Source organism: Triticum urartu, chromosome 3A (assembly GCF_056163025.1).
Source record: "Triticum urartu cultivar PI428250 chromosome 3A, HENAU_Tu73, whole genome shotgun sequence".
In the NCBI taxonomy this organism is placed as follows: domain Eukaryota; kingdom Viridiplantae; phylum Streptophyta; class Magnoliopsida; order Poales; family Poaceae; genus Triticum; species Triticum urartu.
In genome coordinates, this window is record NC_141875.1 from 698,316,712 (window position 1) to 698,328,171 (window position 11,460).

The window sequence follows — 11,460 nt, forward strand, 5'->3', positions numbered from 1 at the left end:
TGTAACACCCAATTGACGTATATAAGGCTATATGAAAAAGGGTAGGAAAATATTGTACATACCCAATCGATGTATATACCCGGTTATGTGAAAAAATGTAGAAAAATGTTATACATCAAATAATATACTTCAACTGAAAATACCCAAGGTGTCTGCACACTTGTATACCCGGCTGCGCGGAAAAAGCTTGGAAAATATTGTACATATCCAGTGGACATGTGTATCTAAAGTAAAATATGACTATGTATATGTGACGTATGGGTATTTAATATATATCCAACATATTTTGAGTATAAAAATATACTTAAGATATTTTAGGTTATGTATGTATATACCTAGTAATTTATTTAAGTTATTAGATAGTCGGTGAAAAATAAAGGAGCGCACATAAAAAAATACGACATCCATTATATACAAAAAATACCCAGCTACGTGACGTATGAGACATGCATGGACTTAATTTGGGTGGTTATTAAGTGTCCATATTAAGCAATAATTAGCAATAATTCTTCCCAAATAAAAATCTAACGCATTTATGAATTAGTGTTAATAGTAATTACACATGCACACATCTTAGTGTGATCCAACGGTTTCTAGGCAAGGTGCCTAGGCACCTAGGTGTCCCATATGGGCGTCCTATATATATATATATATATATATATATATATATATATATATATATATATAGGGTCGCGTTATGCGTTACCCTGGGTGAGGAATAGTTATTCTTCACCCTCCCCTTTATTTTACCATCAATGCACCATAATTTTATGTTCCGTAAGTTTTGTCTTATTTCCGACGCAAAAGGGGACCGTAAGAAAATATATAATCGCCGTAAAAAATATTTTATGTTATGTAAAATTAGAAACATAAAAAGAATAGTCTAAAATACACATAAACTGCAAATTTTCTTGTCTTATGACCTATATTTTTATTTTCTTATGTCAAATTTTACGTAGTGAATCAATAGGAATGTAACTATTTGAATTCAAAATGTAATTTAATTATGAAATGATCGTAAGATTACCTTGGATGAAGAATTACGTATTATGCACCCTGGGTGATGAAGAATTACGTATTCATCACCTAGGGTGCAGAATAAGTTATTCTTCACCCGAGGTAATCGTACGATCATTTCATAATTGAATTACATTTTAAATTCAAATAGTTACATTGCTATTGATTCAAATCGCAAAATTTTGACATAAAAATAAAAATATAGGTCATAAGACAAGAAAATTTGCAGTTTATATGTATTTTAAACTATGTTTTTACGTTTGTAATTGTACATAACATAAAATATTTTTTACGATGATTATATATTTTCTTATGGTCCCATTTTCCGTCGGAAATAAGACAAAACTTACAAAACGTAAAATTACGATGCATTGATGATAAAATAGAGGGGGATGAAGAATAATTGTGTGTGTGTGTTGCACATTGTGATGTAGTAACCGTCGAGTCTCACTGATTCTACTTTTAGTAGTTGCGTCGAGTCTCGGTTATTGTAGTTTTCGTTGGGTACTCCCTGAGTTGAAAAATGGTTGAACTAATCCTCACTTTGTGTTGCCCGGCTCTATTTGAACAAAGAAATTGTTGGGGAACGTAGTAATTCCAAAAAAATTCCTACGCACATGCAAGATCATGGTGATGCATAGCAACGAGAGGGGAGAGTGTTGTCTACGTGCCCTCGTAGACCGGAAGCGGAAGCGTTATGACAACGCGGTTGATGTAGTCGTACGTCTTCACGGCCCGACCGATCAAGCACCGAAACTACGGCACCTCCGAGTTCTAGCACACGTTCAGCTTGATGACGATCCCCGGACTCCGATCCAGCAAAGTGTCGGGGAAGAGTTCCGTTAGCACGACGATGTGGTGACGATCTTGATGTTCTACCGTCGCAGGGCTTCGCCTAAGCACCGCTACAATATTATCGAGGAGTATGGTGGAGGGGGGCACCGCACACGGCTAAGAAAACGATCACGAGGATCAACTTGTGTGTCTATGGGGTGCCCCCTGCCCCCGTATATAAAGGAGTGGAGGAGGGGAGGGCCGGCGCTCTCTATGGCGCGCCCTAGGGGAGTCCTACTCCCACCGGGAGTAGGATTCCCCCTTTCCTAGTCTAACTAGGAGTCCTTCCATGTAGTAGGAGTAGGAGACAAGGAAGGGGAAGAGGGAAGAGAAGGATGGAGGGGGCGCAGCCCCTCCCCCTAGTCCAATTCGGACTAGGCCTTGGGGGGGCGCGCGGCCTGCCTCTCCCTCTCCCCTAAATCCCAATAAGGCTCATATACTTCTTCTCCCGTATTCCCGTAACTCCCCGGTACTCCGAAAAATACGCGAACCACTCGGAACCTTTCCGATGTCCGAATATAGTTGTCCAATATATAGATCTTTACGTCTCGACCATTTCGAGACTCCTCGTCATGTCCCCGATCTCATACGGGACTCCGAACTCCTTCGGTACATCAAAACTCATAAACTCATAATATAACTGTCATCAAAACCTTAAGCGTGCGGACCCTACAGGTTCGAGAACAATGTAGACATGACCGAGACACGTCTCCGGTCAATAACCAATAGCGGAACCTGGATGCTCATATTGGCTCCTACATATTCTACGAAGATCTTTATCGGTCAGACCGCATAACAACAGATGTTGTTCCCTTTGTCATCGGTATGTTACTTGCCCGAGATTCGATCGTCGGTATCTCAATACCTAGTTCAATCTCGTTACCGGCAAGTCTCTTTACTCGTTCCGTAATCAATCATCTCGCAACTAACTCATTAGTTGCAATGCTTGCAAGGCTTATGTGATGTGCATTACCGAGAGGGCCCAGAGATACCTCTCCGACAATCGGAGTGACAAATCCTAATCTCGAAATACGCCAACCCAACATGTACCTTTGGAGACACCTGTAGAGCTCCTTTATAATCACCCAGTTACGTTGTGACGTTTGGTAGCACACAAAGTGTTCCTCCGGTAAACGGGAGTTGCATAATCTCATAGTCATAGGAACATGTATAAGTCATGAAGAAAGCAATAGCAACATACTAAACGATCGAGTGCTAAGCTAACGGAATGGGTCAAGTCAATCACATCATTCTCCTAATGATGTGATCCCGTTAATCAAATAACAACTCTTTGTCTATGTTAGGAAACATAACCATCTTTGATTAACGAGCTAGTCAAGTAGAGGCATACTAGTGACACTCTGTTTGTCTATGTATTCACACATGTATTATGTTTTCGGTTAATACAATTCTAGCATGAATAATAAACATTTATCATGAAATAAGGAAATAAATAATAACTTTATTATTGCCTCTAGGGCATATTTCCTTCAGAAATCAGAACAGTAGATGTTACGATTACTTTCAAGATTAATGATGGTGTCATACTACAAATCCACCTTCATTTTTTCCTCTATTGAGTAACATTTCATCCCTACTGTCATGATATGCGAACTATTAGGTTCGGGCACGCTAGTTTTGTTGCAGAACGTAGTAATTCAAAAAATTTACCTACGACCACGCAGGATCTATCTAGGAGAAGCATAGCAACGAGCGGGGAGAGTGTGTCCATGTACCCTCGTAGACCGAAAGCGGAAGCGTTTAGTAACGCGGTTGATGTAGTTGAACTTCTTCGCGATGCAACCGATCCAAGTACCGAACGTACGGCACCTCCACGTTCAGCACACGTTCAGCTCGATGACGTCCCTCGTGCTCTTAATCCAGTTGAGGATGAGGGTGTGTTCCGTCAGCACGACGGTGTGGCGACGGTGATGATGATGTTACCGGCGCAGGGCTTCGCCTAAGATCGAGGCGTGTAACTGCGGAGGGGGGCACCGCACACGGTTAAGAGAAACTTGTGTCTTTGGGGTGCCCCCCTCCCACATATATAAAGGAGGGCGGAGGAGGAGGCCGGCCAAAGGGGGGCGCGCTAGGTGTGGGGAGTCCTACTAGGACTCCCTAGTCAAAGTAGGATTCCCCTTCCTCTTTTCTTTTCTGGAGTAGCAAAGGGGGAAAGAGAGGAGGAGTAGGAGAGGGAAAGGGGGGGGGCACCCCTTGTCTAATTCGGACTGGCAAGGGGGGGCCACCTCTTGGCCGACCCTCTCTCTTCTCCACTAAGGCCCATGATGGCCCATTAACTTCCCTGGGGGGATGGGTTCCGGTAACCCCCGGTACTCCGAAACTCATCCGAAACGTCCCAAACTATTATGTGTCCGAATGTAACCTTCCAATATATGAATCTTTACTTCTCGAACATTTCGAGACTCCTCGTCATGTCCGTGATCTCATCCGGGACTCCGAACAAACTTCGGTCATCAAATCACATAACTCATAATACAAATCATCATCGAACGTTAAACGTGCGGACCCTACGGGTTCGAGAACTATGTAGACATGACCGAGACACATCTCCGGTCAATAACCAATAGCAGAACCTGGATGCTCATATTGGCTCCTACATATTCTACGAAGATCTTTATCGGTCAAACCGCATAACAACATACGTTGTTCCCTTTGTCATCGGTGTGTTACTTGCCCGAGATTCGATCGTCTGTATCATCATACCTTGTTCAATCTCGTTTCCGGCAAGTCTCTTTACTCATTCCGTAATGCATCATCCCATAACTAACTCATTAGTTATATTGCTTGCAAGGCTTATAGTGATGTGCATTACCGAGAGGGCCCAAAGATACCTCTCCCATACACGGGGTGACAAATCCTAATCTCGATCTATGCCAACCCTACAAACACCTTTGGAGACACCTGTAGATCATCTTTATAATCACCCAGTTACGTTGTGACATTTGATAGCACACAAAGTGTTCCTCCGGTATTCGAGAGTTGCATAATCTCATAGTCAGAGGAAAATGTATAAGTCATGAAGAAAGCAATAGCAATAAAACTAAACAATCATTATGTCAAGCTAACGGATGGGTCTTGTCCATCACATCATTCTCCTAATGATGTGATCCGATTCATCAAATGACAATACATGTCTATGGTAAGAAAACTTAACCATCTTTGATTAATGAGCTAGTCTTGTAGAGGCATACTAGGGACACTTTGTTTTGTCTATGTATTCACACATGTATCAAGTTTTCGGTTAATATAATTCTAGCATGAATAATAAACATTTATCATGATATAAGGAAATAAAATAATAACTTTATTATTGCCTCTAGGGCATATTTCCTTCAAGTTTGACATGCTTGGCAAGCTCCACGCGTGTAGATGAATCGATGTCGAGTAACAAAAAGATAGATGAATGTCATATTCCGCTGAATTAAAACATAAGTGTTTTATTGGTGAATTCCTTGTTGGCAAGAAATCCTTTGATAATATGAGCACAATGAAAGAAAAGTACTATAGATAGAACAACATGAGATGGACTTGAATCAGGACAACGGGTTGTAACCATCGATATCCTCGACCCAATCTTGTGTTGCCTACCTCTAACCTTCACCGGGAGAGAGGTTGGGGAGTGCAGAAGAATGGTAATATTGGAGGAAGGACAACGTTGATGGAGCTGAGAGAGATCAACATTGAGGGGGATGTAGAGAACTTCGTCCCGGCTCTTCGCAATGGCACTATTTTTGGGTGGCTCGTATTTGACAGTCACTACGTCAAAGTGTCGACATAACGGCCCACATGGTGTCGCTCGCATGGGCTGACCATGCATTCGTTTCTGATTCGTTCAGGTTTCTATCTTGATTTTTATTGGGTTTTCTGGTTTCTTTTTCTTATTTCTTTCTTCTATGGTGTTAAAAACCTTCATCGTTTTTCAAAATACAAATGGTTTTTTAAAATGTTCTCAAATTTGGCAAAAGTAAGTTTTATTAAAATCCACATTTTTTGAAAATATTCATGGTCTAAACATGTTTGGAAATTCCAAAACAGTGTTCATAATTCATAAAATTTGCACATTTTTCACAAATGTTCACTCATTGTTTAAAAATGGTTGCAGTTTTTTGAATATGTTGAGAAAAATAGAGAGCAAAACAAACGAAAATCAAAGAAAGAAGGAAAACTGCATAGCCCAGTCGCTGAACTGGGCGAGCACCGCCCCCGCCCGTGTGCTACCTCAAAATTGGGAATGCACAGCATTGATTAGGTGCAAATGCTATGTGTCACCTATTGCAAGGTGGATATAGGCTAGATCTGCCGATCTTTTGAGGGGTGTTTTCGGAAGATCTTTTGAGGCTGGATATACAATTGAGATCGCCCAAAAAAATTGAACAAAAGCAATACATCAGACCCCGATTTAGGGGGAAATAACTTTATTCAATACATATATAATGTCTGATCAAACTAAATAATGAATTAAACTAAACAAACGAGCTTAAGCATAAAAGCGATGTGGCCGCACAATGTTTGAGGAGTTTGGTTGCACGATTTTGGTCTGCATGTTGGATTCGGTATGCTACATCGTACAACACTTTGTCAATGAAGACGAACCCCCGGTATTCCTATCAATACTTCGGTTTTTAAGACCGACTCTTTCAACCACTTAGACATCCATCCCTGCGCTCGACCACCATATCTATATGTGCGCTGGCAGCTTTTGGAGAGCAACTGTAATTACAAGCTTAGTTTGTGCCATACCAGTAGTAGGCGATGCCATAGTAATTTAGCTTTGGCGACGGGAAAAACCATATTTGGATTTGCCCAAGAGCTTTGGAATTCATTTATTTGTTACATGGGTGGCTTGCTTTGGCTTTGGGAAATTTCATGTAATGGGTTCTCTGTACCACGGCGGTGATAGCTTGTGTAGCCCCCTCTTTGTCCTGAACCAAGCATAGTACGAGGTTGCCCTTCACAAACGACACACCTCTCACTTTGCGTGCTTGATAACGATAAAGTTGTTAATGGCAGATAGCCGACACACCTCTCACTTTTCTGAGCTTGCTCCCGTGCATCCAAGTCATCCAGACATTCTAGCTCTGCATCTTTCTCCTTCTAACGAACTTTATCTTTGAGGGGAAATTTTTCCAACTAGACCGATACATGAGAAAAAGTACCAGTCGAGAATCATGCTTGAGGTCGCTGGTGTGCCCTCCGCGCCATCCGTTTTCAAATGCATTATTAACATTTTTTAAAACATGATGTAAAGTATATTTTAATAAAACATATGTTTAGAATATTTGAAAGTGTAAGCAAAAGTACAAAAATCAAAATACAAAAACTGTGAAAAAAAATAGAACATGAAAACGAGGTTGTGTCCTCCAACGCACCTAGGCCGCCAGCCCATCTTTAGCTGCCTTCACGCGAGCATTGAACTCGCAAGAAGCGGGGAGATAGAAGCACACCTCTTATGGGCCTACTTAGATGTGGCCCATCTATTATATAATTAAGACAGAAACCAAATAAGACACCACGTTCTTCCACATAAGCTAAAATAATATAGATCATTGATTAATAATACTTACGGCTGAGATTTAAACATATTACGTTACACGCCTTAAGTTATATATGTGAATAGACACGTACACGTTGCTTTAGTAAAAAGTTGGAAAGAGCCAACTCAGGAAAAAAAAGTTGGAAAGAAGAGAGGGGTTTTGATTGGCATGTACTGATGTACACAGCACGTACAGATAATGACGGCTGACCAGCGAACACAAAAGAAAAAAAGAAAACTAGAACTACCGTGGAATCCTAACTGAAAAGGAATTCATGCCTATTCGTATCCGATTCCAATTGGAGCCTCATCCGGCTTCCTCCACATGGTCCGTATTCTCTATATTTTATGAAGCCCATTAGTACATCCATCTAATAATTTAATAAAGCCCAGTAACTAAAGCAAAAAAATTCTACAGCAAAGTCACGCTCATCATTATAACCCCCAAAAGCAACATCACGCTTTCAATAGATATGTGGTATGTACTAAAAGAAACTACATAATAAAAATATATTTGCAGGGAAAATCTTGCACGATCCTAGCAAAAAAGGTGCATGCCTTTTTCAAAATCTATCTATTATATAATATAAACCAGGGATTCACGGCTTCACAGGTTTGTTTTTCATCTTTTTCTTTACTAATACCTTTTCTATTTTGAAAAAATATAATTGAAAATTTATGTGTCGCTGATACAGTTTACAATGGCTGTCATTTACAAGAATTATATGTTATGCATACTTATATTCACGTACCATTATTTTCAAGCACACGTACTATTGTAGAAAACATAAAAAAGTTTATGTGCGTCTAAGGACATGGCTTGGGACATAAGAATAAGAAATCGAGGAGGAATAGAGAAGAGGAGTTTGATTGTTGACTAATTATATCATATGTAGTCTTCTGCAGAACACTAATCATATCACGTACGGGTAGGTACTATACGGAAGCTAGAAAGCTTCCGTTAATTAGAATACCTACCCAAGTTTCAATACGTGGAAAATCTGAAACTTACTTCTGGCCGACTCTCACGTATGATTCCTTTATTCTTTAGCCTAACTTTTTAGTTTTTCAAAACATAAATATTTTCCTCTACCTACACGAATACATTTGATACCAAGCAATAATACAGGTCATAGCTGACCCCATACATCTTTGAAGCGGACATGAAAAGCAACATATTTTCCATTACAGGTTGACCCGTGGCAGTGTTTAAATAATCAGCGGTAAGTTGGTCTGGCGTTCACATATGTGTCATACCAATTTAAAACGTACATACTATGTGTGTATGATCCAACTATAAAAATACAAAAAGACGTGTTCTATCACTTTCACAGAGTATTAAGTCACTAGGTTCGTCCACAAATGCAAAAATATATACACCACTTGATCGTGGTTCGTCCAGAATATAACAATGTGGATGGTTTTTTAGAGGTTCATAATACGTACAAATGAGTGGTTAAACAGTGTGGCAGCAGATAATATGGATCTAATTTATATTTGAATTTCAAATAAAAATGATAAAGGTTCTCATATAAACTTTGTATGAAGTAAAAAAGGATTAATTACTCTGGAATTTCTTTCAATGAAATGTAGCGGTCATATTTCATAAGAAATTCAACTGAAATTTAAAACATAAAATAATTAGTAAAAGAAACAGAGGTAGGATTAATGAATGCATGTAAAAGCTAAAACAAGGTTAAGAATTCGTTATTGTCAACCGGCATGAACGAAACAAGCCCGAATAGACGAAAATGTTTGGTAGTAGAAAAAGAGAACGGCGAGAGGAATAGATATGAGTGGTGACATGCACGAGTTAACAAAATGAATTCATGACGCCTAAAAGCAATAGAGAAGTGGTTGACCAAAAAAGTTATAGTTTATAAGGATTGAGTAAAAAACATGCGAGATCATTAGTAAAAACAATAGTGGAGCTGGTGTATGTGATATGTCGCAACGTGGTGTATAACACAAAGAAAGCAAAGAAATATCGTAGCTGGAATAATAGCAGTTGCAAAGCAATAAATCGTATCAAATGTGACAAGTCATTAAATTTGTGTGGATGGTCATGATAAAATAAGAGCAATATATACGACAAATAACAATTAAAGAGTAACTAGCTCGCTTTCAGAAAAAATGAAACAATATAGAAAATTTACTAGCTTGCCGATAAAGTTCACCGAACTATCAAAATTTACAATGAATGTCGAGCTTAATAGAGCTCCGTCCAAGAAAACAAAATCACAGTTTAAAAGTTTAAAATAATGGCCATTGAAAGATTTGTATCTAAGATTGCATTGTTATTTTAAGCGGCTATTTCTACAAATACAGAGTCAGATTACTTCCGCGGAAAAAAGAAGTTGGACTAGATTGGTGATATAGTCCACTGCTCTGTCGAAAATGAATGCCGAGTTTAACAAAAATAAGTTCAAAAGTAAAAAGGATAGTTTAGAATTTAGAATAATTGGCACTAAGCATTTCATGTCTAAAATATCATTGTTTTCCGTGTTCACTGTTGAAAATAGGGACTCATGTTGTTTTTCAGAAAGTTGGAGTTGCATTTTCTAGATATAGGTTTGTAAATAGAGTGAGGCCCGTAAGGATGAAAAAAGTTAGCTATAACTTAAAAAATATGCTTACATCTATTCAAATCATCAGAGAATATAAAATTCGAGACCTCATATTTTAGGAGATGATAACATGCCTGAGAGTCGAAATTACTACTATGAAAACGTGTATTCTCAAGATAAGCTATCTTCTACCATTATTTTCCCTGAATTGTTGCGCCAACCCATGCTTATTTCATCATCCATGGATAAACAACTATTGGAAATTGATAGTTAAAGGTAGTCCATGTGGAAGAGAAAATCTAAGGGATAATATCTTAGAAGATATTGGTCCCATGATAAAAATACAACACACTCAGTCATTTACATATACTAGACTGTTGCCTAACCCATGGTTATTTCAACATATTGGACATGCATGCCTCCACAAAAATATATAATCAAAATTTTAAAAATCCAAAACACTCTGATATTTACATATGCTTCATAACTTATTAAGTCTACCATCTCATATCAACTTCATGACTTCTCATGTGCTCTAATTAGAAAAGATAGACATGTGTTTAGATAATATTATATTGAACCAGGCACAATGGGCTTATTATTGTTAGCATAATATGAAATGTACTTCAACAACTCTATATTTATAATATTATGTCTATCTGTGTGACATAAATGGAACAAAATATGCCGATCGTAATAATTTGAGCTCGCAAAGATCGTCAGAAATATATTGACTAGCATAAACCTCTTCATCAAGTATATCACACATGATGAGAAACACAAAGATGTAATTTTGGAAAGATGTGTATTGATGCAGTCCCAAGAATTGCACAAGTATGATAAAAACAACAAATGATGTGTGTCCAATCTGAGCATGGAGGAAAGAGATCACTCATGATTTTGTTAAATCCATCAACATTTGAATTTAATCTTAAATAGAAGATTCTCCAAAAAAAAAACATAGACCACCATACAGCTCAAAAGTCTTTCGTGATGGTTAACCAGGGACCATAATGTGTTTTGTCTACTCTAGTTTTCTAAAGAAGACTTCGATAGCATCAAATCGTAGCATCAAATAAAATTAAGTTATGATTGATTTTAGAATTATATATGTGTGCATTAATGATATATAACATCAAACAACCAACTATACAAAACATGCAAAAAGACATCTAGCCGCGCAAATGCGCGGGTCACACCGCTAGTTATCTCCATAATTAGAATTGAATTTCAACCGGCAACGATCCATTATTGGTCACGTATATGCATCATGTTTAGCGTGGCAGATCATGACCTGGCCTCAACAAGACCGTGTAGTGTGGCGACCCCTAATGTTACGTTTGTGAGTTTCATTTCCTTTTCCAATTCTATCTCCTTTTTCTTTTTTTTCATATTTCAACTTATTCTAAGTATATATAGGTATATGAATTTTTTTTACTTCAAATTATCAAATGTTCACCCTCCATTAAGAAAATGTTATTGAAATAT